At 50.5% G+C, this 16461-nt stretch overlaps 1 protein-coding gene across 6 annotated transcripts in view; it reads right to left on the bottom strand.

The window, feature by feature from the left end:
* Positions 1–16461, bottom strand: part of MUS81 (MUS81 structure-specific endonuclease subunit) — a 1262762-nt gene that overhangs the window by 1131476 nt on the left and 114825 nt on the right. The window contains exon 1 of one of the 6 annotated variants that reach the window (XM_069645009.1): positions 13911–14031. The exons of the other annotated variants lie outside the window; for them this stretch is intronic. The gene's annotated coding sequence lies outside the window, so the exon portion shown is untranslated. Of the gene's footprint in view, positions 1–13910; positions 14032–16461 lie in introns of those variants that run through there. 6 annotated transcript variants of the gene reach the window in all.

Genomic DNA, 16461 nt, shown 5'->3' with positions numbered 1-16461 from the left:
GGAAGGGGCAGTCTACAGGCCCAAGCAGCCAGTGACCTAAGGGTGCGATCGTGGGCCGCCCACGCGCACCAACCCATAGCGCCAACGCTGGAGGGGTTGTAGCCTCATTTATCCACCGATCACAAGTAGCTTCAGCAGGGAGACAGCCAACACTGCGGGCGCCCCCGTGGAGGAGAGCATGAGCATCTGAGCCAGTGAGGCAAAAAGCGGGGCACACCAGGAGGCACTCGGCCGGGGAGAGCAGACATCGCCCACCGAAGAAGCCAGTAAGACTGTACCCCCCCCCCAATCTCCGCCCAAAGACCCCATGCCAAAACCCGGCAGGCAGCACGCGATAAGAGCAAACAAGGCTCTAGACCCTCCACAGAAGGACGCAGTGACCCGCACCCCAAACCAGCACCCCAATACCAGCCCACACTTAACGAGAAAGGAGGGCGACCACCCAAGAGCAAGCAACAAGCGCTTTAAACCAGGAGATGTGGGACCCGACCCTGAAAGGGAGACAACCAGAGAAATAAGCGGGGGAAAACCATCAGGCACAACAAGAGACCCCCCCCCCACCTCCTCCCCCGGGAAGCCACGGAGACCTGGATACAGGAGCAAGAGTACACTTGACAGGGAGAAGAGGCCCTGCCTGATTGAACTAATAGAAAAGACAGGGCACCAAACATTACACCCTATCAGATGCTGGAGGCAAGCTACCAGAAATGGAACAGGGCAGAAAGGGGCCAGGAGAGGAGGCCTCTATCTCTGCAGGCAGGTGTGCCCGGTGCCTATGGCCCCCAACAACACCTAAAACCAGGAGATTAGAGATGTAAAAGGAGCAACGGCAAGGGACCACTCCCTCCTCCCCGCCCCACAATAACAGACCAAGGCACAAGGCAGGATGTCAAAAAACAGAGGAAAAGACTGCCAGAACCCCACAAAAGGGACAAAAAAATGACAGAGGGTGCAATACAGAAAATGTGGAGGAAGAAGGGGGAAAGGGGGGGAACCCTGAGATGGAGCAGGAAGCGGACAGGGAAGACGATAAGACCCCACAAGAGGAGATACCAGACGAGCAGGCGGTCACACAAAGGTTCCTCAAACAATGCTTCCAGAACTTGCCGATAGGATGGTGAACACTATCCAATCCCAATTGGAAAAAGTGAGGGAAGATCTGGCCGAGGCATTAAAGGTAGTGAAGGGAAAACTAGACATGCTTGAAGCTAGAGTGGACACAAACGAGAAAGCCCTGCAGGAGATGGCCGACGACTATCACAAAATGGAACATCTGATGGAGAACCTAGCTAGGACTACACACAATTTGGAGATCCAAACCGAGAACCTCGAAAACAGATTGAGGTGAGCAAATAGAGTCAAAGCAATCCCTGAAGCAGTGGGGGAGGCGCAATTGCCTCAAACAATATGACAAACCTTTGCAGACTTGATGGATGCGGCGGACCTGTCAGAAAACATGGTAGACTGGATTCATAGAGTGGGGCCTAAAAGAAATGAACCTGGCGCAAGACTTCGAGAAAACCAGGTCACCATGCATGAATATACCCAGAGAGAAAGTCCTGGCCGCCGCAAGAAGAGCAAAGCATCTCAACTTTAATTGCTCCGCTATCCAACTTTATCAGGATCCCCCCCAAGCCACACTCACTAAGAGAAGGCTGATGTGTCCAGTAGTGAAGGAGCTTATGAAAAGAGGTATCAAATACAGATGGACCTTCCCCTTCGGCCTTTTATTCAAACTTGAAGGCAAGCAGAGGAGAATCACCAGCAGAGGAAGGAGCAAATATCCTGGGAATAGAGTGCGACTCAACCAGCAGTGAGGCCGAGGGCCCAACAAAAGATCAGTCAAAAAGAAAGGCGTCGGAATGGTCCATACAAGAATCAAAAAAAGAAATCAAGGAAAAAGAAGGGCACGATGGGCCTAGGGTCACTGCCAGAGAAAAACCCACAGGAAAACGGCTCCCCAGAAAGGGACTCCTACACCTAAATGCAAGTCTGAGGGAAGAAAAGGAAAAAAACAAAAAAAAAAAAAAAAACACCTGGGGAGAGGTCACGCACAGCAACTGCGGCGGGGGGCGGAATGAAGAGAGGGACTCTTGGGATCGAGACATGGGTCAGGGGGTGCGGAAAGGGGTAAAGCTGGGAGAGAAAGGTAATTCAACCCCCGAGGAGGAGATTTAGGAGGGGCCAGAGGCCGGTTGAGCCTAACCAGCGAGGGGGGAAGGGCGAAGCGGGAACGTTACAGAAGGGAGATGGCAAGGAGGACGAGAGGGGGACCCGGGTCCAATTCCAGCCAAGCACGCTCGCAAATTAAGGTCCACAAAATCAAAACCCTGAAATAATGGCCAACGAGAAAATACTTAAAAGTCATATCACTAAATATTAAAGGCCTAAACTGGGCAATAAAAAGGAAAACATTTGAACACTTCCAATAGAGAGAAAACCCAGACCGGATCACCCTGAAAGAGACCTGTACAGGAGAAAGATAAACACAAGATATGACTGCAAGATTACAATCAGATCCAACAATCTAACGATGCGTCAAAAAAAGGGGGGTCCTAATAGCAGTGCAGAATAATTCAAATCTCAAGACGATAGATGTCAACAGAGATGCTAAAGGGAGGTATATCGCCATTCTCCTCCAGGGAAAGGGAGAGACCATCACTCTGGCCACCATATATGCAACCTAACACAAGACAAGACCACTTAATCCAAACAACACAAACAATTGGCGGGATTCGCGAAGGGGAGAATATTACTAACAGGAGACTTTAACCTAGCGTGGGAGCCAGAAAGGGACAGGAGTGCTGGAATCTCTTACTCCCAAAACAAACTCTTTGAAAGAAATGCAGGAAAAAATGACAACCCATCGCTGGTAGACGCCTGGAGGGTAAAGAGAGGTGACATTCTACTCACATGTACACAGATCAGCATCCAGAATAGACTACATCTGGACCCTCAAGATCCTCATCAGGGCAAGTAGTGGACATAGAAGTGGGAGTAATAGCATTATACAACGATGCCCCTATCACACCGAAAATAAGATGGAAACTAAAATCAAGGGGGCTATGGAAATGTAAATATCCAGCACACATGTTATTTATTTATTTATTTGCATTTGTTAAGCGCACATGCAGCCCGTAGGGCATCGTGGCGCTTGTTACAGACATGACTTGTTATACATACAATGAAGTCATTACTTAGTTGCAAGAGAGTGGTAAGGAGAAGATAGGAAAGGAAGAGGAGATGATGTCGTAGGAGGAGCTAGTTGAACAAGGTGGTTTTCAGTTTTTTTCGGAAGGCAGTGAGAGAGGTTTCTGCTCCGAGTTTTTCTGTTTCTGTTCAAAGATGAGATCCTGAAAGGGGAGCTATGCGAGGGGATAGAGAACTTCTTTCAAACCAATGACAGCCAGAAAATAAGCCTGCTCAATCTGAGACGCATTTAAAGCCACGATAAGGGGAAAGATAATAGCAATAAAGACATGAAGGGATAGGGAACACAGACTCCTAGAGGAAGACTTAGAAGCCAAACTGAAAGCGGTTATGCTCAGGATGGCAGCAGGGACGACAGGTGTAATTATAAGGGAATACAGGTGAATGAAGGCGCCAACTTAAAATCATACAAACCAGTAGAGCAGAGCGCTCCCTAATGCACCTGAGACAGAGATATTACATGAAAGTGAACAAGGCAGACAAGCTGCTAGCTAAAATGCTGAGAAAAGAGGAAAATGATAGGACCATACTAAAAGATCAGGACACTAGAAGGGGAGGAAAGCTCTGAACAAACATCCATTACAAGGGAATTCACGAAATACTACTCAACCAAATAGAAGTCGGACGACCCTAAGAGTCAGGCCCAACTAGAATATCTAACACTGTAGCCTACCAAAAATAACGGACCAAGACAGGGCCGAACTAGAGAAAGACTTCACCATAGAGAAAGTCTGCAAAGCCATCACGTCACTCCCACACAATAAAGTCCCGGGCCCAGACGGAGGGAAGATCTGGCCGCACGCCTAACCACTCTTTTCAACATGTTCTGGCGGGGGGGAGGTGGGGGGTGGATTTCACCCTCAATGGAAGAGGCAAAACTAGTTCTGCTACCCAAACTAGGGAAGGACCCAACACTATGCGGCTCATATAGACCAATAGTGCTCATCAACACAGATGCTAAGATCTACACCACAATCCTAGCAACTCGACTAGAGAATCTCCTCCCCAAGTTGATAGACCCCGATCAGTCAGGCTTCATAAGAGGTAGACAGATGCACGACATCACCCAAATGATTGGCCACATAATTAAAAAGTTAACAAAAACATACACACCAGGCCTACTGGTCGGACTAGATGTAGAAAAAGCTTTCGACAGGGTGAAGTGAAAATTCATGTTCTATACCATGCTCAAAACGGGATTTGGGGAAGCCTTCATGGCCAAAATAGCTGGCAACTACCGCAATCCCTCCCTTTGCCTGTTAATCAATGGAGATCTGTCAGACCCAGTAGCAGTAATGAGAGGAACAAAAGCAGGGCTGCCCTCTGTCCCCACTCCTACACGCCATCCACCTAGAGCCCTTACTGAGCAAGATAAGAGATTGGATAGATATAGAGGGAATCCCGTTCGGAGGTAAGTAACACAAGGTGGCAGCATTTGACGATGATATGCTACAATTGATAACCAACCTGTGGAAATCCCTCCACGCAATAGACAAAGCCTTAGCCTATTTCGGAGTGGTGGCTGGCCTAAAAATCAACAAACAAAATCGGAAATACTGAACCTCACTGTACCGCTGGAAAGGGAAAAGGAATAAACATCTAGCTTACCATACTATTGGGTCCCCAATGCAATAAAATACCTGGGAATCCAGATCACTAAAACTATAAGCCAACTATTCACAGCCAACTATCCCCCTTTCCTAGTATCCATAAGGAACATGCTGCTGCACAGTCCCCTGGCCATTTCCTGGATAGGTAGAAGCAATGTACTGAAAATGGTCCTCCTGCCAAATCTGCTATATGTATTTATGGCACTCCCCATAAAAATCCACATGCATTACTTTCGGTCAATCTGGAAACTCACGAGGGCCTTCATCTGGAACCGCAAAAAAACAAGAATCTCAAATAAAGTAATGCAGTCGCCCAGGAACAAGGGTGGTATGGGAGAGCCAGACCCGATCACCTACTATCACGCAGCACAGATCAAAGTCATCAGGGACTGAAGGCTGACTGCGAAAACAAATGGAGAGAAATAGGCAGTGCAGTGGTGGTGGGGCATCTAGGACGAGGTCCTTTGGCTGCCCAGGGAAGAGAGACCCCATAACATGTACTGCAGCGAAATCGAATCCCTGGTAGGGAATTTATGGGACGCGGTGGCGACGAGCTCCAGGACAACCACCTTTCCATCACCCTTCACACAGAGTTTCAGCAATCCACAATTCAGGGTGGGGTTCGACAGGGAAAGGGTTTGCTAAATGGCAGGACGGAGTGGGGTTGGGGGGGGGGGGTTAGAGGCGGCAGCATAAGATTAGAGACATGTTTGAAGGCAGGAGATCAAAACCTTCCCCCCCAGTGCAAACTGGATTTTGGGGTTATGTTATGTTGTTATGTTTTTGCAATTTATAGAGCGCAACATTCATCCAGAGGTATCTTGGTGCTGAAAGAGGGAGGAGAGTCAGAAAGGGGCGTTAACTGGGGAATTGGAACAGGCAAGTCTTTAACGCTTTCCTGAAACTCAAATGGTCAGACACATTTTTTACTGGTAGAGGGAGGCCATTCCACATTTGAGCGGCTGCAATAGAAAAAGCACTTCCACCAATGCGTGACCTGCGGAACATAGGAACCGACAGCAGGCAGGCGGAAGCTGAGCGAAGAGAACGAGTGGGGACATAGTGAGTGAATTTCACCTGGAGGTACTCGGGGGTGGGGGGAGGGGGCATCCATGCAACGCCCCGTGTACTATAAACAGAGACAAACTTAATCCGCTGCATGACAGGGAACCAGTGGAGGGCTTGTAACACAGGGGAGATATGGGTCCCATATTGAGAGCCTGTCGCTACCCTGGCGGCAAGATTTTGCAAGCGCTTCAGCCGTTGGATCATGCCCTTGGGCTGAGCCACATACAAGGAGTTACAGTAATCAAGTATGCTCAACACAAGGGCAGCGACTACCGGGGGACGAACACCAGCCGTAAGCAAGGGGAGGATCTTCCTTAGAATTTTTAGGTGGAAATACTCCATCTTACCGACAGAGGACACTTGGTCATTCATCGAGAGGTAGGAGGAAAGAATCACTCCCAAATTCCTAACCTTGGTCAAAGGCACCGGAAGGATACCCAGGGCAGCAGGCCAAAAAGAAGAGACCCAGAGAGTGGGATCTGGAGGGGTTCCGACCACCAGCACCTCAGCCTTCTCCCCATTCAGTTTCAACCAATTCTGGCTCATCTACTCACCCACGGCAGTCAGGCACTGATGCAAACACGACGACACCTCAATCTGATTAAGGTCTAACCGTATGAAAAACTGGGTGTCGTCTGCATAGGAATAGCACCTGACGCCAAGGGAGCTGATTAGAGATCAGCGGCCAGATATAAATGCTAAATAGAATGGGTGACAGGGCGGATCCCTGTGGGAAACCGCAGGACAGGTGGAAGGAGCCAGAAAGACAGGAAGAGAGAGACAGCACCTGAGGTGCGATCAGCCAGAAAAGATGAAAACCAAGTCAAGACCTGGCCCGATATGCCAAGTTGTGACAGGCGGGTGAGCAGGGGGGAGGTGGTCTATGGTGTCAAATGCTGTTGACAGATCTAATATCAGGACACCGCAATCCCCCCCCCCCCCGGATCAATCAGTCGGACCATATCATCGAGCACCGAACATTTGAAAGAACAGAAGGATCTAAGGTAGGATTTTTCAGAAGGGGGATGACGGTGGCAATGTTCATTGCAGATGGGATCACCGCAGTCTGACAGGATTCATTAATGGCCAAAGTGAATTCCGTTAGAAGATCACCAAAGATCTTTCATGAAAACAAGAGGTACTTCATCCTGAGGAGAACCAGATCGGATACGTTGAGGCGGCCAGTACGTCTCCTCTGTAAAAAGAGGAAAAGAAGACCATTTGTTCACTGTAGCAGAACTACTAGGGTCTAGCATCTGCCCATCAAGAGCAGGAACAGAGGCAGAGTCCAAGATACTATTACGGAGGACCTCCATTTTAGAAGAAAAAAAATTGGGCAAGAGAGTCACAGCAGGCCTGAGAAGGGCTAATCATGGGAGAACATTTGTCTGCCTGAGATAGCGATTTCACAGCATAGGGGTGTAACGGTATACCGTTAGATACCGTGAACAGCTTAATTGAACTATAATAACCGTCAAGCTGTTTATAGCAGTATACTGTTTTAGGGCCCGCAGCTATTAAGTGAGCTTTTCAATCTGATTTGAAAAGGCTGCACATTCTGGATCTTCCACTGTTGGATGTGGTGTTTGCAGACAAGAGCATAGGGTAAGTGAGGCCACATTAGTAATTTGCAGCTTTGATGCTGTGACCGCTCTTTCTCTGATCAGTAGAATTGGGTTAAAGATCAGCCAATAGTTTTCCCACCAATTTGAAAGATGGGGAAACTACACATCCCTGAATTTAAAGGGGGAATGAACTGGATGCCCTTCTGATGCATGTCCACAAAAAACATCATCTCTGTAGACTGTATGAACACTGGGCCTATCAGTGCTTTGTGCTAGTATATAAACTGCCCCCCACTGTCCTCTGTGTAGATTTACACATTGGCACTAGAGTTGTTGCTTCGCTTGGGGGGCGTGGCCAACCGCCATGTAGGACAGACATGCTCTAAGCTGCTCCGTATAATACGCTCAGCGATCCGCCGCCAACTACAATCTTCCTTGCACTTAAACCACAGAAAATCAACTTGACCGTGAGCGTAAGCATGGGGTACCTAAGGCCGAAGTTTGATGCCGCTCCGATCCACCACAAACCCGTCGCGCCGTGAAGAAAGAATTTGCCGCAACCAGACAATGGCAGCTGCGGAGGGTTCCGTCTCTCTGCTGGAGCCTCCCCACCACACAGAGACCGCGCGACCCTGCTGGCCCCCTCCAGTCGTGGTGGAAGCGGAGACCTGAGACCAGGAGATCCGGACCAGGGGAAAGCAGCCCCTCCGAGCGGAGGCCGGACCGTGGGGGAGAGGAGCCGGAACAGAAACCAACGGCAGTGGCCGCGGACAAGAAGCGCCAAAAGCAGAGAGCGGCCTGCGCTGCCCGCCGAAGCGGTGGGAAAGGGGCCGGAGTCGTCCTGACCCCGCCTCGACCACACAACGAGGCTCCCTTGGGGAGACTGCAACCCCGACCCAGCGCACTGCAGACCCCCAACGGAGTGGCCGTGGAAGAGGGGCGAGGAGGAGCGGAGGAGACCCCTGCGGACACGGGAGCGGCGTCGCCTCGGGGGTCCTTGGAGAAGAGACTCGCACACCCTAGGACAGCGAACGGCACTCCACTGGCCTGGTTAGGAGTTGTCGCGGCTTTCGACCGGCCCTGCGCGGCCGCACCGAGAGAGCCAGCTGTGTGACCCACGGATCCACGGTGAGGAGCGGGGAAGGGAGGGCCCCGTGGACACCACTGGCGCAGCCCATAAACATAAGGTGCTGGCCACCCGGCCCCGCCGCGAGCTCGCCTAGTGACTGCTTACTCTGCCCGGCGTTCAGCGTTGAGCTGCGAGGCCCGGAGAGCTCAGCTAGGCCGCCACAGAAGGCCTTAATCACCACCTGCCCCAGTTGTGAGGTGCGGCTGGGGACAGAGGCGTGGGAATGAGTGGGGCAGGGCCAACAACCATCACGGCCCCCACGTTGTGCCAGTACACCAACATTTCCGGCAATGCCCTGGTTCATCAACACCTCCAAACTGTGATTGCACCCCGCACCTTGGGCGCAGGAGGCAAAGTGACACCCTGCGGCTTGCGGGACCGCTGCTAGCCCGAAAACTGACGCAGCACACCGCCTGCACACTCTGGGTACTCGGATAGCACCGATACTGAAGGCCTCCCCACCAACTTGAACTTAAGGAGCTCCTCTTGCAAGGCGCATACACCACGGAGGCCCTGTCTGCTTCATGCACCCCACCGCCCCCACCAATCTACACCTCGCCTGTCATAGAGGGAAGCACAGGACGTAGACTGGCCCTAGATAGCCCCGGAGGCTGCGCCGCAGCGGGGCGTGCAGTCTCAACCACCGCCAAGAAGCCTTTGAAAAGACCCTGCGGGCCTGCCCACACCCAAGGCTATGTCAACCAAAAGTGCCCGAACCAAACACAGGCAGACCACAATGGAGTCCTTTATGGCCACTGGGTCGCTCAGACCAGATGCTGACACTGCCATCAGGGAGACATCGGGCGGAGACTCCCGAACCGGCGAACTCGCAGCTATTAGAGGCCATTATGACGCTCCAGAAAACCATGGAAAATAAAATTGACGCTGTAGCCATTGATCTGAACCTACTGAGGCAGAACGTGCGCTCGATAGCCTGCAGAACAGAAGCTTTAGAAACCCAGGTACGAGACAACACCGAAGCAAAGACCCAACTCCAGAAAGAAGTTGACGCCCTAACACAGAAGGTAAAGAACCTGGAAGACAGGATGAGGCAGAAGGGAGGGCCCGCAGAAGTAACATCAGAATTATTGGCCTGCCTGAGGGTATCGAAGGTAATGACCCCACGAATTATGTCGAAAACCTCCTCATACATGAAATTGGAGCAGGGAAACTATCACAAGGCTTCACCAGAGAGAGAGCCCACCGATCCCTCGCCAAGCGGCCACCCCCGGGAAACCCGCCAGGACCCATCATAGCCAAAGTGCTTAACTACAAGGATAGAGAAATCATTTTAGCCTTCTCAAGACAGGACGGCACCATACTACGTGATTCTGCGAAGATCGCCATTTATCCAGATTACACCTTACAAGTCCAAAGGAGTAGGGCCCAATTCAATCACATCAAAGCCAGACTGAAGAACGCAGGCCTGCGTTATATGCTACTATACCCGGCCAGACTGAAAATCCTGAACAACAACCGAGCCTACTTATTCGAGACCCCCGTGGAGGTCAGTGAATGGATGGACAGGGAGCAGGTCCCCGACCTTGAACCGAAGCAGCGCATACCTCAACAACCAAAATCACGAAGACCCCCTCCCCAGCCACACCCAGGCAGCGCTCATTAGAGTAATTGTATCACACTACGAAAGCGGCAATAATGATGCATCAGGAGCCAATCCAGGCACGAAACTCTGCATAGTTGCACCGCCAGAAGTTGCACCACTCTTGCCCCCAGGAACTGTTTGGGTAGTTTACCCGCCCGTAGGGCACCAAGGGGCCTGGGCCTAATGGAGCAGAAACGGGGAAGTCAGAACGGGGGAAACCTCGCTAGACGGGTTTTGTTGGCAGTAGTGTTAAAAGTTTACGTTTATAGGGAAGGGAGCCCCATGCAGGGAACCTAGTTGAAGTTACACAGGGAACAGACCAAGACCACTGGCAGTAGAATCGTCATGGGACTGCCCGGGACCCCCCGGAGACTAGAACATACCACGGGGCTGCCTTGCGACCCACCCACAGAACCGCACTCGTCTTCAGACCATGGCTGACAACATCAAAATAATGTGCTGGAATGTAAGGGGCCTAAACAGTTACGTCAAACAGCACCGAATTCACTCCTTCCTGAAGCGCCATAAAGTAGGAGTCGCCCTGTTGCAAGAGACCCACCTTAACGCACCTAAACTAGCAGCGCTAGCCAAAGTCTGGAGGGGAACCCCGATAGGCTCCACATACTCCTCCTATGCGAGGGGTGTCTTGATATGGATCGCACCTTCCATCCCCTTCACCCTGACCCACACCAAAACAGACAATGAAGGCAGAATGGCCCTGATGCAAGGCACCATAGAAGGAAGGGACCTCTGTCTGATCAGCACCTACGCCCCCAATCACGACGCCACCGTCTTCTTTCGCTCACTATACACCCGCCTGAGCCCGAATAGCGAAGCCATAATAATATGGGGAGGCAACCACAATTGCACCCTAGACCCCCGCATGGACAGATCGGACAACAAGCATACCAGCCCCTCCCCACCCGCCAAAATACTAAACTCCCTCACACACCAATTTGCCCTGAAAGACCTATGGAGAACCCAACACCCCGATACCAGAGCCTATTCCTTCTACTCGCCTCCACATAAAGTCCACACCAGAATCGATCACCTATTTGTGAGTGAGGAACAGACGGCTCTGTTTAACAACACGCAGTACCTGGCCAGGGTGCTGTCAGACCACTCTCCCTTGATTACCACATGGACACCAACAACCCCCAGGCTCCCTATTCCGACCTGGAAACTCAGAAGCGAGGCACTGCTAGACAACGCATTCAATGAGCAAATCAGGCAAGGCACAATAGACTACTGGCAAACTAACACAGACAGCGTTCAACACATACGCACAGCATGGGAGGCTTACAAGGTTGTAATGAGGGGAGAAATTATTGCTGCCGCTGGGGCGTACCGAAATATAGCTGAAAGTCCTGGAGGCAACGCCATCCCCTGACCCGGCCCATATGCACAAAATAATAGAGCTTAAACAATCTTGCCAAAAACATTGGGAGACGCTGGGGAAACTGAGCTACGCGAGTTACACCGCGAGGAACCACGCCCTGGAGGATAAACCTGGGAAACTGCTCGCGTGGTTATACAAGCGCAAGACCCCCAGATCACCTATCTGCCAAATCAAGAGCATAGACGGCTCCAACGCCCACACTCAAGCTGGGATTAACCTAGCGTTCAAAGAATACTATCAGGCCCTATACTCAGACCCTACTCCTCCCACTGACACGGACATTGAAGATGCCCTCGACATCATTGAGTTGCCTCACTTATAAGAACATGTGGCGGAGTCACTGGATGGCCCCATTACCCCAGATGAGGTCGCAGCAACCATCAGGTCACTACCCTCAGGGAAGACACCAGGGCCTGACGGGCTTCATGGGGAATTTTATAAGACCTACAAGACATACTAGCACCACTACTATTCCAGGTATACAATGAGGCGTACGAGGAGGGCCGCCTCCCCGACTCCATGCGCGAGGCCATCATCATCCCCCTGCTAAAACCCAACAAAGACAGCACCAACTACGGCTCATACAGGCCCTTGTCCATGCTAAATGTGGACTATAAAATACTAACGGCACTAATGGCAAGGAGACTACAGGCCGTCATCCCGCACCTGATCCACTTAGATCAAACCGGGTACGTGCAAGGTCGATCCATCACGGAAAACCTGCGCAAACTGCATCACGTCATATATAGCACTGAGGGCGGGCCGGATAGATGCGCGGTGGCGTCCTTGGATGCCTCCAAAGCTTTTGACTCGGTCCGGTGGAAATGGCTCCACGCCACACTGGCCAAGATGGGATTCGGCTCAGCTTTCTTAAAGTGGGTCAAACTCACCAACACAGACCCCATGGCCAGGGTGCAAACCAATCACACATTCTCTGACAAAAGGAACCTCTCCAGGAGGGACCCGACAGGGTTGCCCCCTTTCCCCCCTTACTCTACATTTTAGCCATCGAGCCAGTCGCAGCATACTCCAGGCAGGAGTACGGTGACGGGGGCATAACAATAAATGGGGTGACCCACTCAGTTTCCATGTATGCAGACGACATGCTCCTCTATCTTAAAGACCCCGAACACATATTACCCTACATACTGGAGACATTGAGGGGGTTTCAAAGATGCACATGGATCCAAATCAACCACGACAAGTCTTGCCTGTACCCTTTAGCCGCCCTGAGCAACATCAAGGTAGAACACCTCCCCGCACTAACCCTCAAATGGGAGCCCACCTCATTTAAATACCTAGGCATCAAGATCCATTGCGACCCCAGAATTGAACATGCACTGAACACCGAGAACACCAAAGTTGGCTTGATTAAATCGATGGACTTTTGGAGCAAATTGCCCCTTTCGGTGGCCGGCAGAGCGGGACTCCTCAAAATGGTAGCATTGTCGAGACTACTGTATTTCTTCACCAATGTCCCGTACAACATCCCCCGGCAATACTTCAATGAGCTAAACAAACTCTGCAGAAAATTTCTATGGCACAAAGGAAGACACAGAGTCGCCCTAGATATAACGCAAAGACCGTACGACAAAGGAGGCCTCAAAATACCCAATTTCGAACTCTATTATCTAGCAGGCCAGCTGAAACACGTGATCCAATGGATGGCCGATGACCCCATCTCGGACACACGCCTATTACGACCCTCAGACCCCCCCAGACACTGCTAAGGGACTTACTCTGGATCAAGCTAGACGCAAAACAACAAAATCCATACCTAATCACGCTAGGCACCAGGATCTGGAGAAGAGCCTGCATGTTCACCAAAGTGGCCGACCCCTTCTCCCCCCATATCCCGATAGCCGCTACTATTTCGACCAGGCCAGAAGACCAGAAGGTGATCAGGAACTTATGGGAACCCCTTGGCATCGCCACCCTGGGAGACCTACTAGACGACCATGGCATCCTACCGTTTGTGGAACTGCAAGAGACTGCAGGAATGCCACCAGGCCAATTTCTCCTGCATGAAGTGACAGTGAAAAACCTCATGAAACGTTGGCCCGAGATAGAGACCCTCAATACTGGGCACGAGGCCATTGAGAACCTGCTGAGCACGGCAGAAGGCGGTCACGAAACCTCGCGGCTCTATGAGATCATGCTCAACTGTGCCTCGCAACACGAGCTTAAAAGCAAGGCAAAATGGGAACAAGAACTCGGCACTTCGTTCGGAGACAAAGAGTGGGAGACCATAACATATTACCACAAAAAGGTATCCAGGAACGCCCGCTTCCAACTCATTCAGTTCCACATCATCCATAGAGCTTACCTCACCCCGGACGTCATCTCCAGATTCAGTAGCACGGGCGCCGTGCCTTGCCCCAAATGCCGTGAACTCTCAGCCGGAATGTCTCACATGTTCTGCGGCTGCCCGGCCATATACGCCTTCTGGACCCTAATCAATGAGAAAGCAGCCGAAGCAAACATTATACTGGACGTGCAATCACCCAAGGCGTGCATTTTGGGCTCATACCCTAGGAGCAAGAAGAACAGGCCCCTGAACAGACTTAAGGACCTAATGTACATTTTGGCTAAAAGACGCATCGCGATGGCCTGGAAGAGCCTCGTAGCCCCCAGCATCACGACTTGGTGGGCGGACCTACAAAGATGGTCCGCAGCTGAAACACGGGCATGGGAACTGGCGCAGCGACAACAAAGCACAGGCACCTCTGATGACCTATTACAATGGGTGGCCCTCACTACGTCACTGTTCTATAGCATTGAAGACAGCCCCTCCAGAGAGGACTCGGACAGCCAGCATTGAACCCCGTCGTGTTTGAACTGCAGCCCACCTATGTGGTCTTGGTCTAAGGGGGGGAAGCAGGGAGGGAAAGGGGGAGTTAATATAATCATATAATTGCTTCGAAAATGACACTGTTGTATTGTTTCATTGGAAAATAAAAAGAAAATAAAAATAAAAATAAATAAATAAAAAAAAAGAGTTGTTGCTTCGCTTGATCCTTCACCTGCCTTCTGCATATGGCACTGGACTTAAGCAGGCAGGACAGATTGTACATTCAATTTGAAGTATCCAGAGCAATGGGGGTGAGATATTTCTCAGGTCTATCCTAGATTTGTGACACCACCCATGAAAGCATTCCTCCGTCTCAACTCACATGACAAGGCTCATAATGCGCTCAGAACTGAGGAAAATGGTAATGATGGGGCTGTGGTGATGTGGTGGTCTAGGCCATATTTGTGCCGATATGTATTTTAACCTGGTCATTTTCCAAAAAAATGTATGCCACTATCTTTAAGAAGGTAAATGAACATGTATTGCAAGAATCAAGAAAGAAATCAAAAGCGCCCACTGAACGCTGTCCTGTTAGGATTACATGGTCAGTGGTGACTCCAACATCAGACCTTTGTAATACACCAGGCAAATGGTAAACAAGCTATAGTGATGTGATTTGATCAATATGCAACCTTTCAGTGAGTGTGTGTTAGCTATGCATTTTGACAAAAGAAACACAATGACATGGGCTTTCAGACCTCACATACGTGTCTTTTCTCCCTTTAATGGTATAAAGAGTTATCAAAACAAACTTTTATGACTAATCGCAGCGAGGGGTCATGATGCCCATGCCATGTGGTTCCAAAATAATGCAGGTCGAGGCCGATTTTCAAAGCGGTAACCTTTGACTGAGCAGCAAGCTCATTGTCCAAAAGAACAAGTTACTTTCTTACCTGGTCACCTTCTTTCGATGGGATGTTCCGACGACGTATTCCACATCTATGACAGGGAATCACCACAGCTGTGCTGCTTCGGAAGATTTTCGGCGTCTGCGTCGATACGCTGTCCTCGAGGTCCTCCGTCGAGCCGACGTCACCGGATGTTATAAGTAGGATGCATGACGCCGTAGCCTCAGTTGTAGTTTTTTCCCAGAACGTGTGACACCAATCTTCTGCCAGTATGACTACAGAAAGCCTTGCGGACACGTAAGCTGCAATCGCATAAGAAATTCTGTAGACCGGCAGGCTGGGAGGGTACGATGTGGAATACGTCGTCGGAACATCCCATCGAAAGAACGTTACCAGGTAAGAAAGTAACTTGTTCTTCGAGGGGATTGGTTCCTCCGACGTATTCCACATCTATGACAGACTCCCAAAGCAGTACCAACGTATGGAGGTGGGAAAAGAATTTATAATTTATAATTTTAGAATGCCCAATTAAATTGCAGAATAAAGGACTGCCTTGCCAAAGGCCAAATCTTGCCCATGGATAGAATCCAGGGAGTAGTGTTTAATAAAAGTATGGATAGAGGCCCATGTGGCTGCTTCACAAATGTGAATGGGAACACCCCTCTGTAGAGCAGTCGAGGCAGCCACACCCCTAGTAGAATGGGCCCGTAAGCCTACCGGAGGGTCCTTACCCGCCAAGCGGTAACATTCAGAAATTGCCAAGATAATCCATCTAGACAAAGTCTGCTTAGTAACAGCTTGTTCCAAACGCCTTCCAGCGTATCCTACCACCTTCCTGCTCGTACACTCTGTCCCGGGACATGCGTGAGATGTAGAAACTTAAAGCTCTCCTAGGATCCAACCTATGGAGCCTCTCCTCTTCTTTACCTGGATGTGGAGGAGGATAGAACGCCGGAAGAATGTCCTTCTGGCTTAAATGAAATTCCGACACAACTTCGGAAGAAAAGAAGGACGCACCCTAAGGATAACCCTGGCTTAGCAGAAAGTGCCTGCAACTCACTCACTCAGCGAGCGGAAGTAACTGCAACTATAAATACAGTTTTAAAGGTTAACAGTCTCAAAGGACAAGAATGTAAAGGCTCAAATGGAACACCCATTAGGAATTTTAGAACCAGGTT

The sequence above is a fragment of the Ambystoma mexicanum genome, chromosome 2p, assembly GCF_040938575.1.
Source record: "Ambystoma mexicanum isolate Mex_15411 chromosome 2p, UKY_AmexF1_1, whole genome shotgun sequence".
NCBI lineage: Eukaryota > Metazoa > Chordata > Amphibia > Caudata > Ambystomatidae > Ambystoma > Ambystoma mexicanum.
This window is presented reverse-complemented; position numbering and strand designations above follow the sequence as displayed.